Source organism: Paramormyrops kingsleyae, chromosome 18 (assembly GCF_048594095.1).
Source record: "Paramormyrops kingsleyae isolate MSU_618 chromosome 18, PKINGS_0.4, whole genome shotgun sequence".
NCBI lineage: Eukaryota > Metazoa > Chordata > Actinopteri > Osteoglossiformes > Mormyridae > Paramormyrops > Paramormyrops kingsleyae.
In genome coordinates this window covers 6,047,563-6,073,696 of record NC_132814.1, presented here as the reverse complement: position 1 = coordinate 6,073,696, position 26,134 = coordinate 6,047,563, and the positions used below count along the sequence as shown (strand labels likewise).

At 45.4% G+C, this 26,134-nt stretch overlaps 2 long non-coding RNA genes across 2 annotated transcripts in view; both read right to left on the bottom strand.

Annotated features, from left to right (window-relative positions):
• LOC111838674 (uncharacterized) overlaps positions 1-20,964 on the bottom strand; it is a 106,092-nt gene extending 85,128 nt beyond the window's left edge. Inside the window, exon 1 of the long non-coding RNA XR_011983503.1 lies at positions 20,805-20,964. This is a non-coding gene — a long non-coding RNA (uncharacterized lncRNA). The remainder of the gene's footprint in view (positions 1-20,804) is intronic.
• On the bottom strand, positions 16,244-18,108 carry LOC111855622 (uncharacterized). The gene is made up of 3 exons (XR_011983528.1): positions 17,547-18,108; positions 16,792-16,898; positions 16,244-16,629 (listed from the first exon to the last, which is right to left on the bottom strand). It is a non-coding gene; the product is annotated as an uncharacterized lncRNA (long non-coding RNA).
• Positions 20,965-26,134: the final 5,170 nt, after the last annotated feature.

The following is a 26,134-nucleotide window of genomic DNA, read 5'->3' as shown; positions in this document are numbered from 1 at the left end:
AGTTAACGGTATATCGCCCACCCCTAGGAACAAATAATGTCTATAAATGATATAAGACCCAATTTAGGTTTTGATTGATTGGGGGAAATTCTGGTGCATACAAATAATCAATTGATCCCCGTGGGGAAATTGTCTTTATGCCTCCCTCAGCTTGCTCTTTGTAGAGTAAGCTGTCCACAAAGGGCTGCTACCCATAGCAGGGCCCAGGGGGTTAAGGGCCTGGCTCAAGGACCTGCAGAGGCTGGGTTTAAACCAGTGACCTCCTGATTACAGGCACACAGGCTTAGCCCACTGAGCCACACACTGCCCCTAACATGCAAATAATGCAGATAATGCCAAACAGACAAGGTACAAATACTGTGCACATGGAACATACTGCACGTGCAAAGTAAACATACTGCAGCAGATTTAAAAAGTACATAGCGCACAAATGAATGTAAAATCTTGAGGAGCAGAATGTGAGACTAAACGTCAATATTTAAAGATGAGAATAATAATCATCTGCAAATAAATTACGTGCAGTTATAACACAAGGCACTGGATTGTATTATAACAAGAGAGGATTTTTCTTGACGTGAGGAGGTCCGCGTCCCTGGTGGCCAGTTCCAGGGCGATGGGATCCTCCAGCACCTCAGGTTGGGAACGCCAGCACAAGGCTTCTTGCAGCAGACCGAGCCTCTGGAGCTCGGTCTGCCGCGCTGTGCTTTCGTAGAGTTCTATCATTCTGTCATGTTAAGCGGTGCAGGCGAGCGAGGAAACAGGCAAGCTGAGCCAGGAAGTCCAATAACTGGGGTTTATTGGTCTTAGATGGGCAGACAAGGACAGGAACAGGCACTACTTTGGACAACATCAATGATAGAACTGGGGAAACTAACCGAGACGTGGACTAAATACACAAGATAAGCTGAGGGTAACGAGCAACAGGTGAGAACAATCAGGCAGAAACAGGAGGTAACGAGGTGGGCGTGGCACACACGAGGATCGGACGTGACAGTCCTAAAATTGAACCCTGTGCTACCCCACTATGAACACAGGCCCACTGTGACATTGTGTCTCTAATAACTACTCGCTGCTTCCTGTCAGTTAACCAGTTTTCAATCCAAGCTGCCACAGTTCCTAAAATCCCTGCAGCTTTGAGCTTTAGCAGGAGCCGTTTGTGGGGTACAACATCAAAGGACTTCTGGAAATCTAAGTAGATCACATCGTAGGCCTTTCTGTGATCAATTTCACTTGTAGCTTCCTCAAAGAACTCAAGTAGATTCCTTAAACAGGATCTACTGTACCTCTCCTAAATCCATGTTGGCTATCCCTCAGAATGTTATTTGCATCCAGGTAATCTACCATTTTCACTTGGATTATAGCTTCCATTATTTTTCCAGTAATGCTAGTTAAACTGATTGGCCTATAGTTTGCTGTATTACTTCTATCCCCTTTTTTGAATATGGGTGTTATATTAGCATGCTTCCAATCTGAAGGTACCACACCCACAGGTAACGATTTCTGGAATATTAAAGTTAAAGGTTGGCTAATAATATCCCTCATCTCTTTTAAAACTATAGGTAAGATGCCATCAGGACCCTGCGATTTGTTTATTTTGAGTTTAGCTATAGGCTTAGTACCACATCAGCCTCAGTTATACATATATTGGTCATAGACAACGTTGTATTCGTACTACAGTAATTGGTGGTACAGTAAGTTACTTGTGTTCTCTACTCAGTCTACTGTGAACACCCGTGAAAAATAATCATTAAACTCATTTAGTATATCAATTTCATTTTCAATTATAAGGCTTGTACATGCAGACTTGTACATAATATTGCTAACATCCTCTTCTCTGCTTCTGATTTCGCAACCAGACCATACACAAGAGACATTAATAATCTAACGTTTTTATGGTTCGTAATAATTTTTGTTTGGCAAAAAGTTGTCACACGCTAATTGCAGATATAGGATACTTATGACAGAATATAAAAATAATGAAAAAGAAATTACATTGTATTATACGGTGGCCGAAAGGGCAAATCAAATTAACATTGCATAAACAAATTAACATTCTATTAAACAATTCAAAAATTAAGTAAAATTGATACGTAAAGCAATCTGGGAAACAACCTATTGTGACCACGGGTAGCGAACAGGCAGTTAGCGGGGAAGGACGAGGCCGGCAGGCGAGGATGAAGGAAAGCAGGGTTTTATTAGGGTATAGACAGGGCAGACGGCGACAAACATCAATGACGGATCTGGGGAAAACGGACTCAGACGCGGACTAAATACACAAGACAAGCCAAAAATAACAGGAAACAGGTGATCACAATCGGGGTAGTACGGGTAGGTAATAAGGCAGGAGCAGGAGGGGACCACGAAGGGGGCAAGGAGACAAGCTGAGGGACAGACGAAGGGGACGAGGAGGGAGTTGGAGGGGGCACCGGTGAAGGCAAGGGGGGGGGGGGGGAGCCACAGCAAGCGATGGCACAGCCATAGCTGGCAAAGGCACCATCCATCAACGCGCTGGAGCAGGGGGACCCGCAGGCGACCGACGAGTCGTCGGAGGGGGACCCGCAGATGACCGCCGACCTGGAGCCGAAGGACCCACAGGCGCCCCCAGAGCCCCAGCTAAGGCAAGCAAGGACGACCCAGGGGGCAGGGTGGGCAGGAACCTGGCCCTACGTCTGTGACCTCTCCCTTATCCGGGACACCGATAGGTGGGGTTCGCACGCACACACCCACCCAGTTCGCATCCGTACGTTCACCAGAAGTAAAACTTATTAACAGAAGGAACTAGAGCGCGTTGAACGATCTCACTAGTCCTCCACCGTTGTACTCGTAGCTGGGAATTGCTCCTGAAGCCAATCGTCGCATGAACGTCAAACCCGTTCCGATCGTCCTTCCTGTTGCTCCCGCCGCTGTGGCGTCTTTATCTCCAGTCTTGCCGCTAAGCGGTATTTAGTTGTATTTTGTTAGTTTATTTTAAATGAGTTGGACCGCATTATTTAATTACATTTAATAGCTGTAGGAACTACCGAATGGCATTTAGCAACATACATCAAAAACATCTTCAAGATTCCAATATGGAAGCAGATTTCATAAAACAAGACACTGCAAGGAGTGCGTTCGATCCAGAGATGGCACCGTATTCCCGGATAGGAACTATAGTGAGCGGTATAGCTATACTTCAAAAACATTTTTAAAACTTTGGTAGAATAATACCTTAGTTATTTTAATAATTTAAGGGATAAAAAAAAAAACATTTGTCATGTTTGTCAATGTGTTATTTTAAGCAAATGCATTCAATATGTGTATCCAAGCCCCCATAACACACTAACTTAGTCGTCCACTAACTTATCGCGAAAAAAACAGACAGAAATAAACTTGTAAATTTTAAAGAAAATACATTAACGGCTTTTGTTAATGTTTAAAGGTATAAAAACTTAAAAAATATTTGTTAAATAGGCAAACAAAAATGTGTTATTTCCCTGTCAGCACAGATCGTAGGCAATACGTCGCGTAAATGGTGGATGGTCGCAATTGGATCGCGTTCCATTACAAAGCATAGCGTTTTATTCATGAAAACGTCGGACCGTCGCGGTGCTGAAAAGCGTTGCTCGTCAAAACGTCGGATCATCGCCTTTAAGTCGAAGGTTGCTTGTTGGTAGGGAAAACTACGCATCACATCGGATCTTGTTTAAAAAAAAGGGTTTCTTTGCCTCTGGAAATAGTAATATTACTATAATAATATTATTTAATATAGTAATATTACTTGTAATATTATAGGGTATGGTACGATTAACATAGCTATTTTATATACTGGACATTGTTAAATGTTTCTTGTCATCATCGATTGTGCTTTCCTGCCCCAACGCCTTGCCGGGGTCGACAACTCGTTAACTCATCTTCAACAAACCACACGAACAACAAGTTGAAGTTTAGTCCACTCTTTATGGTGCTGATGCTCTTTATGGTACGGGTCAAACTAACAAAACAAATACAAACATTCAAAATAGGATCCAACAAAAACTACCTAATTAACTTAAGTGCCGAGTTAGCTTTGCCACGGAAAAATAATAACGTAAGATTACACACAGATATCTTTCTTCTTTCAAAGTCTTACTAAATTAACATTAATCTCACTACAATACATAATAATAATCATACATACCGACGATGCTTTCAAGAGCCAATTCGTGGTGAAGAGAATTATTACCACCCTGCGTGGACTGTCGCAATGCTTTTGCTCAGAACTATGAGTCTTGTACATATGACACATTAGCAAGGTTCCAATACTACAACTACCACCTCTAACCAGTAGATGGCATCAAAAAAAAATAACATTTAATCTCAAATTACTTTAAAGGTAAAATAATGCACAAGACAGAACATCGATAATGTTTATTTGAGATCCTTTTTATATGAGAGCATTTTAAATATGAGTTCTATTGAGATCTATTGAGAGATGTCCCACTGTGGGTGAAGACTTGACAATGTCAAATGGCTATACATGCAACTGTTCTTAACCCTCCTCTTCTCCTCTCTCTCGTCTCCCTCACACCATCCACGATTCTTTTCAAAGGTAAAGTGCAGGTTAATTTGTTTTATGTATTTTTTTTTTAAAGATTTGTTTTTATTAACATAATTACTTACAAGATGTAAACAGAGTGTATAAAGGATCTACAGTTTGTTACATTACTTACATCCTAAGTACAAAGAATTAACATTTTCAAGTTGTAAACAACCAAAACAAAAACAAATATTACACAAACATTTAACATCCCACCCCCCACCCTCTTCCCTTGTATGGTTGTCAGTTTCTTTTCATTTATATATCTAAGTAGTCTATACAGCTTATACATATATCCATCTGAATACTCACATACTTGAATCTACACATCATTCACAATAAATGCATCAATGAGGAAGTTATACAAGATAGATCTGCAGAGGGCTAATTTGAAGTCGATCCAGGAGGGCTCATACTGACATGGGCGGTCAAGTCTAGAGAAGGCAAAATGTCCATGAAAGGGCCCCAGATTTCTCTAAAGGCTGCATGTTTCCCTCTCACATTATACAATATTTTTTCGGGTGTGCAGTAAGATACAAGCTCATTAATCCAATGCTTTACTAGCGGTGAATTTTCAGATTTCCAATTGATCAGAATACACTTTTTAACTGCTGTGCTCGCCAGTAAGATAAAGTATTTTTTGTAGTAATTCACAGTAATAGAGCTTGTATCCCCCAGGATCCATAGTTTTGGGTCCTTTTCGATTTGACTTCCTATTACCCTTGATGTTAAGTCAATGACACGTTTCCATAAGTCTTCTATCACTGGGCAACTCCATAGCATGTGTATAAGATCACCATCAGTCATTTTACATCTCTGACATTTGGAAGAAATGTTGCTGTCAATTTTATGTAACCTGTAAGGAGTGTAGTATGTCCTATGGAATATATTAAATTGAATTTGCCTATGTTTTGTGGAGGTTAGTACAGTCTGCGCTTGTTCCAATAGATGACACCAATCTGCCTCCTCATAAGTACAGTCTAGGTCTTTCTCCCATTTCCCTTTTGTAGATGTTTTATCATAAATCGGTAACTTTCCATTGATGATACCATATATAGAAGATATTATTCCTTTTGTCAATCTGTGTAGATTATTACATAGGTGGAATTCAAGAGGAGTTTCTTTCGGGATATATGGGAATGTTTCTTTGGATTTCTCCTTAACCCAGTCTCTAATTTGTAGGAATTTGAAGAAACTTTCCTTGGGAAGGTTGAATTTTTCATTTAGTTGTTGGAAGTTAGCAAAAGTATCATCAATGTATAAGTCAGCCACTGTGTGGATTCCTCTTTCCTTCCACCCCCGCAACACTGAGTCAGCTAGATGGTGTGAGAGGTCGGGATTACCCCACAAAGGTGCTCTTCTAAGAAAAGAAATATTTGTGTCGAGAAGTGAATGAGATTCTTGCCAAGCAGCAAATGTATTCAATATTATTAAGTTATTTGTGAGTGCAGTTAAACATTTTTTTGTGCCTATGAATGGAATATCCTTTAAAGCCATGGATTTCATCTCATGTTGTTCTATTGGGACCCATCTAACTTCACTGTTCTCTGCATGCAGCCAGATCCAAATCGATCTGTACTGAGAAGCAAGGTAATAATTCCTAAAATTTGGTAAGTTGAGTCCTCCCCTTGAGTATGGAGCCTGTAGAGAGATGAGTTTGACCCTGTGGTTTTTTCTTTGCCATATAAAATGAGTTAAAAGTTTGTTAAGTTCTTTGAAAAAACTTTTGGGAACATGAATCGGAAGACATTGAAATAAGTACGTAAACTTAGGTAAAATGCTCATTTTAATAGTATTAATTCTTCCTATGAGAGACAGAGGAAGATCTATCCATCTTTGAAGGCTAAGATTAGTTTGTTCCAATAGCTTTGTATAGTTATGTTTAAATATATGCTCATTTGATTTACCAATTTGTATACCCAAATATTTGAAACCAATGTTGCACCATTTTAATGGGCCAGTGAGTGCTCTAATATTATTGTCCTGTATATTCAGTGGTAAAATCTCACTTTTACCATAATTTAATGTATATCCTGAAACTGCACTATATTCTTCGAGGCATTTCAACAGAGAAGGAACCGATGCTTGTGGATCAGTTATATATAATAAGAGATCATCTGCATACAGAGAGAGTTTATGTTCATTTGTGCCAAATTTAATTCCTGCCACGGAGGTGTTAGAGCGTATGGCGATGGCTAATGGTTCGATAGCGAGTGCAAAGAGCAGGGGGGAGCTTGGACAGCCTTGCCTGCACCCTCTGGATAGTGAGAAAGTGTCAGACAGAATGTCATTTATTAAAATATTGGCTTTGGGGGCATTAAAAAGTGTCTTAACGTTGTCATATCCCGCTCCGTACGATCCCGATGTGTGCCACGCCCCCCTCATTACCTCGTGTTCAGCCCTGATGGTTCTCACCTGTTGCCTGTTCCATTTATCAAGTTTTGTGCATATCAGTCCGCGTCTCCCCATGTCTGCCAGATCCGGCATTGTATTGTCATGTGTTGTGCTTCGTCCGTCAGTCTGCCTTGAATAAACCCCGTTTGCCCGTCAGTCCGGCTGCTTTCGTCTGCTTCCCTGCTCGCCTCCCCGGCGAGCGTGACAGAATGCCGGATCTCGGAGACAACACGACGCGGGAGACCGAGCACCACCGGCTCGGTCTCCTGCAAGACTTCGTGTTCTGGCGCTCCCAACCAACAGTACTGGAGGATCCTGTAGCCCTGGAGCTGGCCACCCGGGGCGCGGACCTCCTCGCAGAAGAGCGCCCGCCAGGACAGCAGTACCCGCTCGAGCGGGCACGCAAGCTCCTACGCCGTCTCAGCAAGCGCCTCGCACGGCTGAGAGGCGAACGCGTCGCCCGGAGCCAGGACGAAGCGTTCGCGGTGGCTCCGCTTTCGCCTGCCAGCGGCAAGAAGCGGCGGACCAGAGTGCAGCAGGAGGAGGCTCCGTCGCTCTTCATGGGGGCTTGCACTCTGCTCCCCGTCTGGGAGTTAGCCAGGGAGCATGATGGCTCACCGCTGCCCTGGGATGACTTCGCCGCTACCCGCCTGCTCGGCGTCCCGGGTGAGCTGCCGCCACCGCGGGAGGCGTATCCGTACCGGCCGGAACGCCTGCACGGCAAAGGGATCAGCCCGGTGAGAGACGCCATTCCCCGGGTCTCTAGAGCCGGTCTGCCCGCGGCTGCGCTGCCGGCTGCAGCTGCCGCCGCTCTGCCCGCGGCACCGCCTGTCCTGCCTGACCCGCCTGTCTCGCCTGTCCTGCCGGACCCGCCTGTCCCATCTGACCCGCCTGTCCTGCCTGCGTTGCCTGCAGTCCCGGTGGCTGGTCGCGTGGAGGCTGCGCCCGCCGAGGCGCCCCCTGCTGGCCGCGTGCTGGTGGCACCCGCCGAGGCGCCCCCTGCTGGCCGCGTGCTGGTGGCGCCCGCCGAGGCGCCCCCTGCTGGCCGCGTGCTGGCGGCGCCCACCGAGGCGCCCCCTGCTGGCCGCGGGGTGGCGACGCCCGCCAAGACGCCCCCTGCTGACCACGGGATGGCGGCGCCCGTCCTGCCGGCATTGGAACTGCCTGTCTCGCCTGTCCTGCCGGCACCTGAACTGCCTGTCCTGCCGGCACCTGAACTGCCTGTCCTGCCGGCACCTGAACTGCCTGTCCAGCCGGCACCTGAACTGCCCGTCTTGCCTGTCCTGCCGGCGCCTACACTGCCTGAGGCGGCCGCGGTTGCGCCCCCTGTTGGCCACGTGCTGGCGGCGCCCGCCGAGGCGCCCCCTGTTGGCCGCGTGCTGGTGGCGCCCGCCGAGGCGCCTGCAGTGGCCCCTGCTCTGCCTGCAGCGCCCCCTGCTGGTCGCGTGCTGGCGGCGCCCGCCGAGGCGCCCCCTGCTGACCGTACGCCCGCTGCGGCACTTCCTGCTGGTCGCGTGCTGGTGGCGCCCGCTGAGGCGCCCCCTGCTGACCGTATGCCCGAGGAGCCTACAGCGGTCCCTGCTCTGCCTGCAGCACCCCCTGCGGGTCACGTACCTGACTTGCCCGTCTCGCCTGTCCTGTCCGGCCAGCCCTGCTCGCCTGTCCAGCCGGCCCAGCCCTGCTCGCCTGTCCAGCCGGCTCCTCCCGCCGCTCCGGCTGCCCCGCCGGAGGCCGCCGCTCCGGCTGCCCCGCCGGAGGCCGCCGCTCCGGCTGCCCCGCCTGAGGCCGCCGCTCCGGCTGCCCCGCCTGAGGCCGCCGCTCTGCCCGCGGCCCCGCCTGAGGCCGCCGCTCCGGCTGCCCCGCCTGCGGCCACGCCAACGGCTCTGACTGTCCCGCCTGCGGCCACGCCCGCGGCTCTGACTGCCCTGCCTGTTGCCTCTGTGAAGGCCTTGACTCCCTCACCCTTACCCCGGCAAAGCCGACGCCCCTTAGGACCCCGCCTGTCAGTGTCCCGAAAGGGACGGGGCCATAGGCGTGGGGCCCGGTTCCCGCCCGCCCTGCCCCCTGGCTCGCCCTCGCTCGCCTTGGCTGGGGCTCCGGGGCCGCCTGCGGGTCCTCCGGCTCGGGGTCGGCGGTCGCCGTCGGGTCCTCCCCTGGATCCTCGGTGCCGGTCCTCGGTCCCTCCTCCGGCTCCATGTCGGTCGCCTCCGGGCCCCCCTGCTCCGGCTGTGCGTCGGACGGCGCCTTCGCCGGCTCCGGCTGCGCCTCCGCCTGCCGCGGCTTCCCCCTCCTGCCCGCCTTCACTGGGGTTCCCTCCTGCTCCCTCCGTGTCCCCTCTGTCACTCCCTCGTCCCGTTCCCTTGGCCCCTGGGTGGTCCCCTCCTGCTCCCTCCTCCCTCTCCCCTGCGGCCCCTCCGGCTGCTGCCTGTCGCCCGCCTGGGCTCCCTCGTGCTCCCCTTGTTCCTCCTCCCTTTCCGTTGGTCCCGCCTGTCTCTGCTCCTCGTCCCTCTCTGTCTCCTCCGTTCACTCCTGGCCCTTTTGTTCCGCCTGTCTCTCCTTCTGTGTCTCCCTTCCTGGTTTGTCTGTCCGCCTTCCCTGTTCTGTGTCGCCTCTTGTCTTTCGTCTCGTCCCTGTTCTTGTTCTGTGTCTCCGTTCTGTTCCCTGGTTTTGGTTGATGTTCTGTTTTGTTTTCCAGGTCCTGTTTTCCCGGTTCGTCTCGTCCGTCGCCTCTCCTCTGGCGCGCCCGGTGTGCGCGCCTTTGGGGGGGGGTTCTGTCATATCCCGCTCCGTACGATCCCGATGTGTGCCACGCCCCCCTCATTACCTCGTGTTCAGCCCTGATGGTTCTCACCTGTTGCCTGTTCCATTTATCAAGTTTTGTGCATATCAGTCCGCGTCTCCCCATGTCTGCCAGATCCGGCATTGTATTGTCATGTGTTGTGCTTCGTCCGTCAGTCTGCCTTGAATAAACCCCGTTTGCCCGTCAGTCCGGCTGCTTTCGTCTGCTTCCCTGCTCGCCTCCCCGGCGAGCGTGACAAACGTATTGAGTAAATTTCTCTCCAAAGCCCATAGCCTCTAGAGTCCGAAATAAAAAGCTTGGTTCAATCCTGTCAAATGCTTTGTTTGCGTCCATAGACATTATTAGCATAGGATTTTGATTTTTTTGAGCAGTGTTCAGTATGTGTAGCAGTCGCCGCACATTGTCTGCTCCGTATCTGTTTTTAATAAAGCCTGTTTGATCAGCATGAATTATCTTTGGAATAACATCTTCCAGTCTTAGAGCAATTAATTTAGATAATATCTTATAATCAACATTTAAGAGGCTGAGGGGTCTGTATGAGTCACATTTTTGTTTGTCCTTGCCCGGTTTTGGAAGCAGTGTGATTGTTGCAATTTCCAATGAGTTTGGTAATTTTTTATTTTCTAGAGCTTCTGTAATCATGTTCGCGAGTGGGGTTAATAATTTTTTTGAAAAGGCCTTATAATACTCGACAGGGAAGCCGTCTGGCCCGGGAGTCTTGTTATTTTGCAAAGAATTAATGGCTTTGAATACCTCCATTTCTGATATATCTGCGTCTAGCAGATCCCTGTCCTCATCTTGTAATTTGGGAAGGGTTATTCCATCCATGAACCTTTTTGCTCCAATATTTTCAGCATCCTGCCCAGTTTTATATAAATTTTCGTAAAATAGTTTGAATTCTGCATTAATGGATGGTGAATTATCAAGGAGTCTGCCGTCCTCGGTCAATATTGAGTGTATAAATTTATCAGATGTTTCCTTTTTAATTTGCCATGCCAAGAGTTTACTTGTTTTGTTTCCGAATTCATAATAGTGATATCTAGTTCTGGCCATAGCTGCTTCCTCTTTGCTGGTACATAGATTATTATACTGCATCCTTGTTTTTTTTAGTGTGTTAAGGTGTTCTTCCTTTTTGGTGGCAATGTATTCCTGTTCCTGCTTTTTAATATCTCTTTCCAAATTGGTAAGTCTCTCTCTAATTTGTTTTACCTTGTGGGCACTGTATGATAAAATATGGCCTCTCATGTAGGCTTTAAGAGCTTCCCAAATGTTGGCATGAGAGGAGGAGTTTGCATTGGCATCAAGAAATATATCAATATTGGTAGTCATATATGAAATAAACTCAGGATCTTTCAACATATAATTTTTAAATCTCCACCTGCGGGTTGTGGGTTGCGGAATATCGGCCATCCATGAGAGTTTTATGGGATTATGATCTGAGAAGGTAGCTGGTAGATAGGAGCATTCTATAACTGTGGCCATCATACCTTGTGGCATTAAGAACATGTCAATTCTAGAGTGTGTATTATGGGTAGGTGAAAAGAAAGAGAAATCCCTCTGGTTCGGATTAAGATTTCGCCACACGTCAGTTATGCCTATATCTTTCAAACCCTGGTTTAGTGCTGTTGCTGCCTTTGATAGTAAAGATGTTTTGGGTAGTGATCGATCCAAAAGAGGATTTAAAACCAGATTGAAGTCTCCTCCCACAACACATTGACCCCCAATTGTAGCCAGTTTCATAATCAGATTGTTAAAGAACAACGGGTCATCATAATTGGGCCCATATATATTCACCAAGGATATCCTGTTCCTATTTATTTCACAATCTACAAGTAAGAATCTGCCGTTTTGATCCTTTTCAACCGAATTTAATTTAAAGTTCAAGTGCTTATTAATGAGCAAAGCAACACCTCTTGCTTTAGATGAGAAAGAGGAGTAGAAAACATTACCCACCCAGTCTCTGCACAGTTTTAGATGCTCAGAGTCAGTGAGGTGGCTCTCTTGTATAAATGCAATGTCTACCTTTTGCCTTTTCAAATAAGTCAACATTTTCTTCCTTTTAATTGGTGAGTTGATCCCTCTTATATTCCAAGATAAACATGTTAGTTTACCCATAATATAATTTTTTTGTGTAGATGTCTCAGAAGGATAATCTGAATCTGAACCTGAGAATAATCTGGATTATGTGAGTAAGCAGAAATTTGAGTTTTAGTGAGAAACCATACAAAACCCCAAAACATTAAAGTAAAAACCCGCCTAATAAAACCCTTGTAACTAGAACACATTAGGTAGGTAAACGTTAACTCTCTTAAGCAACAGGTGTGGCTCCAGCAACTGCTGTTAATTAAACACTGGGCACTCATAACAGTTTGTATAGGAATGTTTGCATTTTCACAATAGTCGAAATAAGACAGAAATATGCAAGTTATGGTTCTGATATAAACCCTAACAACATGTAGATTAATTTGCACGTAGGTTCCACAGTTTATCATCAGCCAATGTCTCCGTTATTGTAAACATTTGAAGATGATCGTATTCGACTAATATGTCGTAGCCTGAATCACAACACTTCTCATCAGCGTTTATAACGATGGACTGTGTACTGCTGTCACTTTGTTTAATTTTATTACTCACTTGGAATGTCTTTCAAAAAGCGTTGCACTTCTACTGGGGTGGAGAAAAACTTAACCGTTTCCAGATACTTGATGCGAAGCTGGGCTGGGTAGATCAGCGCGTATTCCACTCCCTTCTCTCGCAATACCCTCTTCACGTCACGGAACTCATCTCTCCTTCGCTGCAGGTCTGCGCTGTAATCCGGGTAGAATGATATCCTTTTGTTCTCGTATGTCAACTCTCCTTTACTTCTGGCCAGACGAAGGGTTTTTTCTTTATCTCTGAAGTTCAGGAATTTGGCGATGATGGTCCGCGGTCTATCAATCTTCTTCCCGATGCGATGAGCTCTTTCCAAAGTAACGGGTGAAGTGAAGTTATCCTTCCCCAGCATTTCCGGTATAAACTTTTCCAAGAATCCCACAGCATCACGACCCTCAGCTCGTTCTGGCACGTTTATTATCCTGATGTTAGACCTCCTGCTGCGGTTTTCCAAGTCGTCAGTTTTGTCTTTGAGGTATGTTATCAATTTCTCCATTTCGCCAACACGGTCGCTCGCATCTTTGATATTATCTTCATTTGTACTCACTCGTGTCTGTATCTCCTCAACCTGTTCAGCCAGCGTAGAGAGTGAAGACTCGATTTTTGTTAATGATGTTTGTATGTCGGCTGTTTTCTTGTCAATATGCTTTGTGAGGTCGTCTTTAGTTTCTTGAATGGCAAGGAGAAGTTTGCTGGTGGATGTTTCTTTTTCCCCGTCTGCCATGTTTCCTGCGGTTACCGCGTGCAAGCGTCGTGGAGTTTGAGTTGTGGTTTTCTTTTGCTTTTTATGTCGAAAGTTATACCTTGCCATACAAAGGTGATCTTAATAGCTTTGCCTCTTGCAAACAAATTAAATTGATGAGAGGTTAAATCAGGATGAAGGCAGATGCTAGGTGCCACTACCGAGAGCTCACGAACACACGTCTGCACTCATCCGCTGCATTCCCGGACCCCTTTTATGTATTTTTAATTTATATTTTGTATTAACCATTTTATATGAATATTTTTGGGTTGTGGAACGAATCATCTGAGTTTCCATTATTTCTAATGGGAAAATTCGCTTTGATATACAAGTGCTTTGGATTACAAGCACGTTTCTGGAACGAATTCTACTCGCAATCCGAGGTTTTACTGTATATGTTTTATTATTCCTTAAAACGTAATTAAAAATAACACATTAATAAATACATGTAATGTATTTATTTTCTATTAAAGTTTAACGGCAACCCAATTACCATATGGCCCCCCTTATCACGTAGCATAAGCATGTATGATGCCATATATGGACATAATTCCCATATTCGCAACCGTGTTATAAGCATGTATGATACCATATATGAACATAACCCCTCGACCAATCAGAATAAGGGATATGCCCCCTACCGCTTATGACGTCATAGACGGATACCCATTTAAGCCCCGCCCAAGGTACCACATAATATCTCTCTTATGCAACTTTCCTTGAGGACACCTGTACAGTGGACAACAGAACATCAAGCCATCCTTCGCAGACTGATTGTGGTACTGACCAATCCTCCCATGGTGGCTTATCCCAATTTTGACCTGCCCTTTGTACTCCAAACTGATGCCTCTGACAAAGAACTGGGTGTGGTATTATACCAGCGTCAGAATGGCAAACTCGGGGTCATAGGGTATGGCTCATGAATTCTCACAGCTGCCGAAAAATTTAACTCTGGTAAACTGTAATTTCTCGCCCATAAATGGATTATGCTCCTTACTTCACAATCTACACAGACAATAATCCTGAGCTTGAACCAGCAGGCCAAGATTGCAATTTACTGAAGTGATTTTACAGAAAAACAAACAAACAACAACAAACAAATTTATTTTTGTATAGCGTGTTATCACAACATTAAATTGTCTCAAAGCGCTTTACAGCATCCCCACCCAAAGCCCCCAGTGAGTAAGCCATAGGCGACAGTAGCAAGGAAAAACTCCCTAGAAGGAAGAAATCTTGAGAGGGACCAGACTCAAAGGGGGAGCCCATCCTCGAGGGGCCAGCAGAAGTCAGAAGTGGCTTATAAGTGGTGGACTTGGCAACCATGGCCATCTTGTGCTGCTGCTTGCGTACGCAATGTGCGTATTTGGCGTACAGATGCCACTGATGTCCATCCTTGATTATACAGATAGATTTACATATTGAGTTATAGACAGACTGATCAATCCCTAGGGAAATTTAGGCACTATGCTTATGCAGTCTTAAAGGGGCCCTATTGTGCTCATCTTCCCTGCCCAGGCCCCACCAGATGTCGCTGTTGAGCAGCATTCATGATCAGTAATTCAATCCAACAACACGTATTTTTCTTCACAACTAACTAACATTGTTGTGCATTTTATTACATATGACAAGGGTAGGACTGTCATTTATTCCAAATGTTTTGCAATATCTGTTGCATCAAAGTCAGGACCCTACTTGAGTGCACATGGGGCTGACCGGTAAGCATTTGTTTAAGCAAGCGGGCAGCTGAAATCTGTGTGCGCATATTCAACGCTCCGTCAATAATGAGCTGTGGCTGATAGCAGCCAATAAAATATGCTAATCGACTTCATGTATGTCAAGACGTTGTCATTGGTCTTCAACCAACAGCTAGCTGTGATATGAGGCACATCATAGGCACATCAACAAATTATTAAAAGTTACATTTTTAACAGCTTGCCATTGGAGCAAGAAGTAGAGATTAAAAGTTTGCCCAGATAAAAGATCGTCGTGCAACTTTTCAATGGGTTTCCCTGCTCTGAAATTTTGCTTTGGATGTGTTATAACCGTGATCATTTACTGCTTAAGACGCTTGGATTTGTAATTCGATGTGGTATAATAGGGTAACACCAGTTCTGTGAGCTCAAATGCTGCTATTGATTTGTCATTCATATCTGTCTCCACTTCCACTTACTCCTGCCCGTTACATTAATGCCTGTTTGTAATTTAATTGATGAGGAGCCTTTGTATTAGGATTCATTGAGCAAGTACTATGCCTGTTATTTTATTGTGTGTTCATTATGCCCCACCAGGTGTTCTGTGCCAGAGACGCGACTGCTTGTATTTTGTATGTATGTGAATTTCCCCGTTATGGTTTACAGTCTGCATGCAGGTATTATGGCCAATAAGGATTGTGCTACGAGGTGACCTAACCATGTCATGGAAGAAGGGCTGGAATTTCAACGAGGCATTTCAGTTAGATTAGAGAAGAGTGGTTTTTGTTGTGAGAGTTCCTAACTTTGGCGTATACTTTGGGCCTTGAGACTTTGCAGACTGTTTACATGCATATAAAGCTATATAACATGGTAATAGAAAAGGAAAAACCCAGAAAAGCATAACAGGGTGTCACGCCCACCTCATTACCTAGTGTTTATTCCTGCTTGTGGTCACCTGTGGCTTGTTAAGTTCAACCTGTCTTGTGTATTTGTGTCTCAGTCAGTATTCCCCAGATCTGTCATTGTATTGTCATGGTGTTTGCTGTTTGTCTGCCCGGAATAAACCCCCTTTTTTGAGTGTTCCCGGCTTACTCGCCTGCTTGCCTATACGTGACACAGGGTCCCTTTAAGTTCAGTACTTGTACTAGCTTGAGCTTCTGCACTTTTGTAACTAATGCCAATCCCTCCCTTTGTCACTTCCTGTTGCCACACCGTGGTTCTGGGTGAATGTGATTGTAAATGTGTATACAGACTGTACGGCAATAAAGTGTAACATGATATTTGTGCTTTTGAAGTTCCAAGGATGAATGTTAATATGAAATTAAGATCCTTGTTTTCACTGTTAGCGCAATGCACATTAACACACAAAGCAATACACTTCCCCCTGAAAGATTAGAGAACACATTGGATAAAATGCTTATTTTTTTATTATTTTTTTTCCTGATGATAGCAAAGTGTTTTCTGTCATTTGCAATTGACAGTGAAAGTAGGAAGGGTTAGAGATTAGAACTGGACAGAAAAAATGAAATGATGAATTCAAGAAATGGAGTTGAGGAAAAAGATGGTGGTATATGTGCAGGCATTCAAAATCATTAGCACTAGGCAGGTATGGTTTTAGGTTTCAGTATTCTTGTGTGGAGGGAAGGGTATGTTTGTTGATAAAAGTTAGGTAGTCGGGGACATTGGCAAAGTATGCTGGGAAGACTTTCGCATTGCAATCTGTTACAAAGTTCGCAATTCCAGCCTGAATCCAGCTCTTTCTAAGGTAACACATCAGAGGCCCACCTGAGTCTCCCTGTAAACACAAGCACACACACTGCTTATACATTTGTTCTCCTTCCAGTGTTATAAACAGCTAGAACTGCTACTTGTTCTATTCTGGCTTATAGTTCATTGCATTCTACATGAGGATTGCATGGATACAGTATTAGGACAAGCTACATTTTCTTAATCTTACCTTATAAAAAAGTTTTCCAGGTTTACCAGCACAAATTAATCTCTTCAACTTGCAGTTGCCAAGTGGAATGTTGAGTTGCTGCAGTGTCTTTGGATCCTCTAAATCGGCTTCAAAAAGATAAATGTATGTCATATGAAGTCCATTTGCACTGCATTACAAGAGGGGTGTTAGGTTGTTCTGGAAAAATGGCAGCAGGAGGTGTACTGTATATGATATGGAAGAAAGATATAAGATGGACTGTTGAATAAAGATGGAGTGGAAGGAGCGGAGCAGGGTTCAGAGATTTAGAAATACAGTGGTACCTCGGTTCTTGAACTCACTAGAACTCGAATTTCTTGAAAGTCGAACAAATCAGTTTGATCTAGAACTCGATCTGAATATGAGAAGTCGAACCGTGAACGCTGACCTAATATAAATTGTACGCGCCAGGAAATGAGTCGTACTACAATCCAATTCTTACTTGAATGCCTTCTTCACAGACTGGACGATTAACCTAATAAAACAGCACAACATTACAGTAACTAACAATAATTAAACCACTAACTTATGTGTACTATTAGAGCATTCATGTCAGTTATGTACAGTAAGGAATAATTGACGACGGGCCGTTGAATTATTAGAAAAATAATGCACACCCGAGGTGGTGATGCGAACGACGCGAAGCGGAGTGGCCGTTATACCTCGGGTGTGCATTATTTTTCTAATAATTCAACGGTCCGGAGTCAATTATTCCGCTTATACTACGGTTGCCACACCTCAAGACATCGATCAGATGATATATTTCAAGGGATTCGTCCGGTTTTTCTACTTAAATCGCTATTGTGAGTAGGATTATTTCTTCTGCATCTCATCCAACGACTCTTTTGCTAGTTCCAAAACGTCATTAGCTGTTGTTTTTTTGGTGTTTTCTTCGTGTTTTTCTCCCTCGAGTATGTCTAGCTGTTCTTCGCTGATCGTTTTATGTCTTTTGTTGTTGCCGGCTGCCTTTGATGTCCGCTTCCGTTTATGTTGTTTTTCATCTGGACTGTCTAATACTGCTGCAGCCCAGTTGTTGAAAGTTTCATATTCACCGTAAATATTAAAATTTACTTTCGAAAAATCGTCTGTCATGTTGTTGTTTTTGTTAGTCCTGTGTGCTGTATAGGTACTGTATGCTAATTCCCGTTATTACAGTTAACTATGCGAAGTGATATGGAACTGTAATGCGGTCAAGAGAGCTGCCTGGAACTACGTTCGCCGTGCGTTTCCCTGAAAATAATTGCACACCTCAGAACGTTCGTCAGCCAATCAGATTCAAGCATTCAACGGTCCCGTAGTATAAATTATTGTAATGCCTTGTTTACCGGCTTAGATAAACCATATCTTTCGCGCTTACAAGCGATATAAAATGCAGCGTGTTCTAATAAGCACACGCATATCAGCCGTCGTTCGCATCACCACCTCGGGTGTGCATTATTTTCTAATAATTCAACGGCCCGTCGTCAATTATTCCTTACACAAACGCGATGAAACAACTGCATTAATTTTTTTCTAGTTCAGCCGTTGAAACAATTTTGAAATGTTCCTTAATTGAGAGAAACAAGAAAGTGAGACTGATTTTACATGCGAATCACAACTGAAAGAGGAATCAAATATTACTCCCAGATTTCGAACACTGGACTAGGCAGTTGCACAAAGGGAATCAATCGCTTGATTAATTATTGGGTAAAGTTCAGGATGAGGTATAATTTTGGTTTTGTATGGGGATGATTATTAAGATAATAAAATAAGATAATGCTAGAAAAATCTGACACAAACTACCTTTAAATAATTAGGTAGTTACAATATATTGTTGGATCCACCCTGACATGAGGTGTTTCTAGCTGATGTTACTTCAAGGACGGGCAATATCAAAATTTTAATATTCTGTTATTGCTTATTAAGTATGGACTCCAATACAAAGTGATTGATTGCAAAACATTTGTTTTCATCAAAGGTGGTATTGGAAAATTACCCTTACACAGTGCAAATTTATCTGTGATGCAAAAATCCTTTCAGTCCATGATACTCATGAATTTGTCAAAATTTAATAGTGACCGGTGTATATATTTTTATGTTATTAAGCAGTTTAAATATTTATGAAACTTTAATAGTTAATTTTTATTTCTGTCTTCACCCATACAATGTATTTTTGTAATTTGAGCAGTATTGTGCAAAAATCTTAGGCAATCAAAGAAAATCTATTTATCTGGGTAGTTTGTTTCTCAGGAAAAAGGAAAAACAAAAGCAAAATAAAAAAACAAAAGAACAAGAATTTCTAACACCGATATCTAGTTGGATGGCTAGATGAACACCGCTTCAGTTCCCAAACCTCTCCTCAGGGGCACCTCAGCCAATCCAAGTATTTGCTGAATTTCACCACCAGCTCAATTAATTAAATAATTAGTTTAAAAAGTCAGTGAGGTATTGATTAGCCATATAAATTGTGCTAGTGGACGAGTCAATAATAAATGGCTGTATTGGATAGTTGCTAAATTTCAAGGGTGACTTCAGGAGAGGTTTTGAAATGGCTAAGCTGACACACTTTGACGTTCAAAACTTGATACAAACTACCTGCATGTGTCTTCTATTAAACAGCACGGTTTCATATCTGTACCACAAACAGACAATGAATGGTTTAGTCTCAAACACAAGAAGTGAAATGTTACAATTTACACCATAGTCAATGATAGTTGTAACACAAATGTACAAATCTTATAAATGTCAAGTTATTGAAAGTATTTTTAAATTATTTTTTGTTTAAAAAATTTGGCATGTATGCATACAGTATGTGTACAATGTATATATGTTAATCACAACTGAAATCAACAATTATAATAAAACCAAACAAAATGTGCAACTGGGCACCAGTTTTAATGACTGAATAATAGTGTGCGTGCGTGTGTGTGTGTGTGTGTGTGTGTGAGAGAGAGAGAGAGATGTTAGTCACTATTGGAATCACTCAATCAGCCAATAATACAGCAGTGGTTCTCAGGGACCCACTGCTATTGGCTGATTGGGAGGTCATCCCAAAAACCTGCACCCACACTGGTTCTCTATGGATCAGGTTCCCCACCCCTGGTCTATGCATTTCACCCAGTTTTGACTTGGAAATGTTTCACACTTTTCAGAAGTTTCCTAGGCTTGAGAAGTACCCTGGTGGGCAGTTGGAGAAATATCGTTAGAACTATCCCAGACTGTAGTAGCTGTGAACAAGTTTACCTTGCAACAATTTTAGCTAGTATGAATGATATTTACATAAACTACATAAAATGATTTAAGTTTGAATAATGTATTGAATTTATTTATTGAAGTATATTATCTTCATGATATAACATTGAAGTGCGATCAAAAAAAAAACTCTCTTACCTGAAATTTCTTTTTTCCTTACAAATCTGAGCGTGTTTGTTACAGGCTGCTCCTACTTCTCATGTGAAATAAAGACTAAACTGAGCATGTGCAGAGTGTGTAATGTGATTTGTACCTCGTTATTGATTTGAGAAATACACTTTGTTACAACTAACACATGTTATGATCATCCCTGGTCTCCACTACATTATATTGTTGCATTGCTATATCGTCTCTTGAGAATTAGGCTAAAACATCAGAATCCCTTTCATTCGAGAGAGTAAAGTATTGTATTATAATGTACAAAGTACTTCATTATTAATATTTTTGTTGATAATGTCTTACTGTGTGTAATTGATCGATTCAACTTTACCACATGCATCTACACGAAAAACACGCTATGTATGGGCCTGTGGATGTTTCACTATTATCCACACTTATGGCTATTCACGGTATGTCTTGGAAGGTATCAGCTGTGGATACAGGGGGACTACTGTATCTTTGCTTAATTATACAATTTTGTCATTGACTACACTACTCAAATGCTTAAATGGATAAAGAAAAATCCCCCCAAAAAAGTTCTGTTTGGCAGAGAATGGAACTGAAGTGCAAAGTATCACCTGGTTAAGACCCACAAAAGTTCTTACCTGCAACAGCATTCAGCAGCAGGACCGCAGACAGAAACACCCAACCTGCCATATTCACCATCTCTACACAGCTGACTGATTAACACTCTGCCTACCTAATAGTTTGAGGGATTTACAGCCACAATGTCACTGACGGCTCCTCACTGCCCCTGACCCAGAGCTGGCCTTCTTATAGACGCAGAGACATGCCACCAACTTCCAGTTTCATCATGACAAACCACACTGGGGTTTAACATAATGAGATAGGATCACCCCCCAGTGGTGTTTGATGTGTGTACTGGTGACTTCCCCTGTCCGTGCTGCTGCTGGTACCTCTCTGGCAGTTGCACTAAGTATAAGTGTTAATCGTCATCTGTACTTATACACTCACCTAAAGGATTATTAGGAACACCTGTTCAATTTCTCATTAATGCAATTATCTAATCAACCAATCACATGGCAGTTGCTTCAATGCATTTAGGGGTGTGGTCCTGGTCAAGACAATCTCCTGAACTCCAAACTGAATGTCAGAATGGGAAAGAAAGGTGATTTAAGCAATTTTGAGCGTGGCATGGTTGTTGGTGCCAGACGGGCCGGTCTGAGTATTTCACAATCTGCTCAGTTACTGGGATTTTCACGCACAACCATTTCTAGGGTTTACAAAGAATGGTGTGCAAAGGGAAAAACATCCAGTATGTGGCAGTCCTGTGGGCGAAAATGCCTTGTTGATGCTAGAGGTCAGAGGAGAATGGGCCGACTGATTCAAGCTGATAGAAGAGCAACTTTGACTGAAATAACCACTCATTACAACCGAGGTATGCAGCAAAGCATTTGTGAAGCCACAACACGCACAACCTTGAGGCTTGAGTTCACTGTACTAAAATGGCCCCCACAGTCACCAGATCTCAACCCAATAGAGCATCTTTGGGATGTGGTGGAACGGGAGCTTCGTGCCCTGGATGTGCATCCCACAAATGTCCATCAACTGCAAGATGCTATCCTATCAATATGGGCCAACATTTCTAAAGAATGCTTTCAGCACCTTGTTGAATCAATGCCACGTAGAATTAAGGCAGTTCTGAAGGCGAAAGGGGGTCAAACACCGTATTAGTATGGTGTTCCTAATAATCCTTTAGGTGAGTGTATGTATCTTATTAAGCATGTCGCCAGTGAGCTTGGCAGCCCAGCACAATGCCGAGAGCGATGAGGAGGCCACGGTGCACCTCCTTCATGCTGGAGAGGAAGGCGCCCAAAGCCCTCCTCAGTCTGATGCCGAGGGAAATTGTGGGGGTCGACGTGCTGGGTCCGTTTTCCCGTAGCGACTCCAGGAATTACTACGTGCTTGTAGCCATGGAGTATTTTACTAAGTGGCCCAAGGCGTACATGGTTCCAGGTCAAAGCGCAGTGACCACGACTGAAAAGTTTGTCAAGGAGTTTTTCTGCCATTTCAATGTGCCAGAGGAGCTGCTTAGCGACCAGGGATGCAACTTTGAGGCTGGTGGAGCGGTTTAATCGCACACTTGCTACACAGATCGCCATCCTGGTTACCCACCACTAGCACGACAGGGACCACCACCAGCCCTTAGTCCTTTGGCCATACCTAACTGTGGTTCAGGAGAGCAATCGGTGTACACTGGGTGGGAGTTGGTGGACTTGGTGTTCAGGCCGCTAACAGGGCCAAGAGTCGAAGGTTCCAAGGTAGTTGGGAATTTTATGGGCCTGAACACATTTAAGATGGATTGAGGCAAAATGGAAAATTGTCCTGTGGCCTGACAAATCAAACTTTCAAATTCTTTTTGGAAATCACGTCCTGCGGGCTAAAGCCAGCATCCGTGATTGTATGAGGATGCATTAATGCAGTAGTAGCTTGCACATCTGGGAAGGCAACATTGTTGCTGAGGGATACTACCATCCAGACAACATCTTTTTCAGAGAAGGCCTTGTGTATTTCAGCAGGACAATGCCAAACCACATCCTATGTGTATTACACCAGCATGGCTCTGTGGTAGAAGAGTCCAGGTGCTTATGACATTAGGTAATAAAAATAACAATAATTGATACTTTATTGATCCCCATGGGGAAATTGTCTTTACACCTCCCTCAACTTGCTCTTTGCAGAGTAAGCTGTCTGCGAAGGGCAGCCACCTGTTGGGGCGCCCAGGGAGCTGGGGGTTAAGGGCCTTGCTCAAGGACCCGCAGACGTGCTGAGGCTGGGTTTGAACCGGCGACACACAGGCTTAGCCCACTGTTGCTGGCATCAAATTCAAACTGAGCATATATTTGTCATAAAACAATAACATTTGTCGGTGTCAACATTTGATATGATGTCTGTTAAAATTTCTATATACAGCTTTATATGATTTGCAAATTGTTGCATTCTGTTTTTATTTTCATGTTACATGGGTACATATGATGTCTGTTAAAATTTCTATATACAGCTTTATATGATTTGCAAATTGTTGCATTCTGGTTTTATTTTCATGTTACATGGGTGTCCCAACTTTTTTTGGAAATTGGGCTGTGTGTAGTTACGTCGGTTTGGGGGCGTCTATGTCAGTCGAGAAAAGAGACTCTACTTCTGTGTTTGGTAAATTGTATTTTAAGTGTTTTACCTGGCTAGCTAACAGGTAACATGGAAGGATTTAACAGTTGTTAGTTTTAGTTAGTCCATGGCAGTCGTCTATCATCAAGGCACAGTGAACCAATGGTGAGGTGAGGTTATAACTGTGTTTTATGCTGGCACTTTGTACCTTTGCATAGGCAGCTTGTTGCTACCCTATAGGTCAGGGGTGCCAAACCTTCTTTACAATGAGAGCTCTGCAAAGAAAATAGCAAATCGCAATGGTATATGTAACCCATTACCTGTCAAATAATTTGCAATGTGTGGGTTCTCCAGTTTTCTCCTGCAGCCAAATACCAAGATATGATTGATTAATTAATTAATTGATTGATACTTTATTGAAGTATATTATCTTCATGATATAACATGAAGATGACATGGTGCAGAGGAATGTGACGGGGCAAAGGTTTGACTCTATTCATTGGTATAACAGGAAACTATAGATGTGAATGGCAACCTTTCTCACAATAATTTCAAGGGACCATAAGATCACAAACACCTGAAAATACTTTTTTAATGTATCCATCCATCTTCCATAGCCTATGCAGGGTGGCGAAACTAAGACAGGGAATAAGGAATGAGGGCAGCAACACATCCAGGCCTGTGCATAATTTGATATCTCAAATTCACCTTAGCATGTCTTTGGACTCTGGGAAAACAGAGAAAACTCCACAATGACACGGGGAGAACATGCAAACCCCACAATGACACGGGGAGAACATACAAACCCCACAATGACACGGGGTGAACATGCAAACCCCACAATGACACGGGGAGAACATGCAAACCCCACAATGACACGGGGAGAACATGCAAACCCCACAATGACACGGGGAGAACATGCAAACCCCACAATGACATGGGGAGAACATGCAAACCCCACAATGGCACGGGAGAACATGCAAACTCCACAATGGCAGGGGAGAACATGCAAACCCCAAAATGGCACGGAGAGAACATGCAAACCCCACAATGGCACGGAGAGAACATGCAAACCCCACAATGGCACGGAGAGAACATGCAAACCCCACAATGGCAGGGGAGAACATGCAAAACCCACAATGGCAGGGGAGAACATGCAAACTCCATACACATACAGTCGGTGCTGTCATGATCCGCTCTGTTCAATCCCGATGTGTGCCACGCCCACCTCGTTACCTCGTGTGATTCCCTGATTATTCTCACCTGTTGCCTGTTTCATTTGCCTAGTCTTTTGTATTTAGTCCTCGTCTGAGTCAGTCTTCCCCAGATCTGTCATTGTATTGTTGTGATGTTTGTAGGTGTCTTGGTCCTGTCCACCCAAATAAACCCCGTTTACCTGCATTTTCGGCTTGCCTCGCCTGCTTCCCGGCTCACTCGCTCGCCCGCTACGACAGAATGACAGATCTCAACAGCACACCTCAGCAGATCGCGGACCAACGCCTCGATCTGCTAAATGAGGTCATTTACTGGCTGTCCCAACCAGAGATCCAGGAGGATCCTGTGGCACGGGACTTAGCCAGCCGGAGCGGGACCCTCCTGGAGGAGATCACCCCGATCACGGAAGCGCACGTCTTCACAGACGTATGCGAAAATCTCCGGCTGGTGTACGAGAGGATAACGGAGAGGCGGCTCCAGGCGTTCACCCTCTCCGCGACAGCCTCAACTCAACCCACCAAGCCAAGCCGGAGGAGGCGCAAGGGGAGAAAGCAGGCAGAAGAACCGGCGATCTTTCTGAGGGCTTGCTCTCTCTCCGCTGCCGTCACCCCGGGCGTCATCACTGCTTCCAGTTTGCCAGTACCCCTCGCCAGCCCCGCCGATGAGATGCCGCCACCCTTGGCGGCTTATGACTTTCGGGCAGCACGCCTGTTTAATAGGGGGGCCAGGGCCGTTTGGGACGCCATTCCTCGGATCCCCAAGGCCCTTAAAGGGGCAGCGCCTGCACTCCCGACGCCAACCCTGGCGCCTGTTATGGATCTGCCGGCGGCATCGCCTGCTGCCGCTGACGCCGCTCTGCCCGTGGCACCGCCTGCAGCTCTGGCCGCGGCACCGCCTGCTGCTGCTGCAGCCGCTCTGCCCGCAGCACCACCTGCTGCTGCTGCCGCCGCTCTGCCCGCGGCACCACCTGCTGCAGCTTCCGCCGCTTTGCCAGCGGCACTGCCGGTCCAGCCTGACCCGCCTGTCCAGCCTGACCCGCTCGTCCGGCCTGCGGTTGCTGCAGCTGCCATTGCCGCTCTGCCCGAGGAGCCTACTGCGGCACCCCCTGCTGGCCACGTGAAGGCGGCGCCCGCCGAGGCGCCCCCTGTTGGCAACACGCCCAAGGTGCCTGCCAAGGCGCCCCCTGCTGGTCAAGTGAGGGCGGCACCCGCCGAGGCGCCCCCTGTTGGCCACACGCCCAAGGTGCCTGCCAAGGCGCCCCCTGCTGGTCAAGTGAGGGCGGCAGCCGCTGAGGCGCCCCCTGCTGGCCACACGCTCGCGGCCCTACCTGAGGCCGCCGTACCTGTCCTGCCCGCGGCCCTGCCTGAGGCCGCCGCTCTGCCCGTCCAGCCCTGCTTGTCAGTCCAGCCTGCTCCGGATCCGCCTGCTCCTGACCTGCCTGTTCCCGTCCTGCCCGCAGCTCCAGCTGCACTGCCTGTTGCAGCTGCCGCCGCTCTTTACGAGGCGCCCCCGAGGCGCCCCCTGCTGGCCACGTGACGGCGGCGCCAGCTGAGGCGCCCCCAGCTGGCCGCATGATGGCAGCGCCCACCGGGGC